This window comes from Engystomops pustulosus, unplaced genomic scaffold (assembly GCF_040894005.1).
Source record: "Engystomops pustulosus unplaced genomic scaffold, aEngPut4.maternal MAT_SCAFFOLD_208, whole genome shotgun sequence".
NCBI classification, from domain to species: Eukaryota; Metazoa; Chordata; class Amphibia; order Anura; family Leptodactylidae; genus Engystomops; species Engystomops pustulosus.
In genome coordinates this window covers 180,001-182,500 of record NW_027285088.1, presented here as the reverse complement: position 1 = coordinate 182,500, position 2,500 = coordinate 180,001, and positions in this window count along the sequence as shown.

Here is a 2,500-nt window from a genome sequence, read left to right as displayed (position 1 = left end):
AGATAGATAGGAGATAGATAGGAGATAGATAGATAAATAGATAGGAGATAGATAGATAGATAGGAGATAAGAGATAGATAGATAGGAGATAAGAGATAGATAGATAGATAGAAGATAGATAGATAGGAGATAGATAGGAGATAGATAGGAGATAGATAGATAGATAGATAGATAGGAGATAGATAGATAGATAGGAGATAGATAGATAGATAGGAGATAGATAGGAGATAGATAGGAGATAGATAGGAGATAGATAGATAGATAGATAGATAGATAGATAGGAGATAGATAGGAGATAGATAGATAGATAGATAGATAGATAGGAGATAGATAGATAGAGAGATAGATAGATAGATAGATAGATAGATAGATAGGAGATAGATAGATAATAGATAGGAGATAGATAGATAATAGATAGGAGATAGATAGATAGATAGATAGATAGATAGATAGATAGGAGATAGATAGATAGGAGATAGATAGAAGATAGATAGATAGAGAGATAGATAGATAGATAGATAGATAGGAGATAGATAGATAGGAGATAGATAGGAGATAGATAGGAGATAGATAGATAGGAGATAGATAGCTGATAGATAGATAATAGATAGGAGATAGATAGATAGATAGATAGATAGATAGATAGATAGCTGATAGATATAACACAGATAGGAGATAGATAGATAGGAGATAGATAGGAGATAGATAGATAATAGATAGGAGATAGATAGATAGATAGGAGATAGGAGATAGATAGATAGAGATAGATAGATAGGAGATAGATAGGAGATAGATAGATAGGAGATAGATAGCTGATAGATAGATAATAGATAGGAGATAGATAGATAGATAGATAGCTGATAGATATAACACAGATAGGAGATAGATAGATAGGAGATAGATAGGAGATAGATAGATAATAGATAGGAGATAGATAGATAGATAGATAGGAGATAGATAGGAGATAGATAGATAGATAGGAGATAGATAGATAGGAGATAGATAGATAGATACATATTAGATAGATAGGAGATAGATAGATAGGAGATAGATAGATAGATAGATAGATAGATAGATAGATAGATAGGAGATAGATAGATAGATAGATAGATAGGAGATAGATAGCTGATAGATAGATAGATAGGAGATAGATAGATAGGAGATAGATAGATAGATAGGAGATAGATAGATAGATAGGAGATAGATAGATAGATAGATAGATAGGAGATAGATAGATAGATAGATAGGAGATAGATAGGAGATAGATAGCTGATAGATAGATAATAGATAGGAGATAGATAGATAGATAGATAGCTGATAGATATAACACAGATAGGAGATAGATAGATAGGAGATAGATAGGAGATAGATAGATAATAGATAGGAGATAGATAGATAGATAGATAGATAGGAGATAGATAGATAGATAGATAGGAGATAGATAGCTGATAGATAGATAATAGATAGGAGATAGATAGATAGATAGATAGCTGATAGATATAACACAGATAGGAGATAGATAGATAATAGATAGGAGATAGATAGATAGATAGATAGATAGATAGGAGATAGATAGATAGGAGATAGATAGATAGGAGATAGATAGATAGGAGATAGATAGATAGATACATATTAGATAGATAGGAGATAGATAGATAGGAGATAGATAGATAGATAGATAGGAGATAGATAGATAGATAGATAGATAGGAGATAGATAGATAGATAGGAGATAGATAGATAGATAGATAGGAGATAGATAGATAGGAGATAGATAGATAGATAGATAGATAGGAGATAGATAGATAGATAGGAGATAGATAGATAGATAGATAGATAGATAGATAGATAGGAGATAGATAGGAGATAGATAGGAGATAGATAGATAGATAGATAGATAGGAGATAGATAGATAGGAGATAGATAGATAGATAGATAGGAGATAGATAGATAGATAGATAGATAGGAGATAAGAGATAGATAGGAGATATATAGATAGGAGATAGATAGATAGATAGGAGATAGATAGATAGATAGATAGGAGATAGATGGATAGGAGATAGATAGATAGGAGATAGATAGATAGGAGATAGATAGATAGATAGATAGATACGAGATAGATAGGAGATAGATAGATAGATAGGAGATAGATAGATAGGAGATAGATAGATAGACACATATTGGATAGATAGGAGATAGATAGATAGGAGATAGATAGATAGATAGATAGATAGATAGGAGATAGATAGATAGGAGATAGATAGATAGATAGATAGATAGATAGGAGATAGATAGATAGATAGGAGATAGATAGATAGATAGGAGATAGATAGATAGATAGATAGATAGATAGGAGATAGATAGATAGGAGATAGATAGATAGGAGATAGGAGATAGATAGGAGATAGATAGATAGGAGATAGATAGATAGGAGATAGATAGATAGATAGATAGATAGATAGGAGATAGATAGATAGAGAGATAGATAGATAGATAGGAGA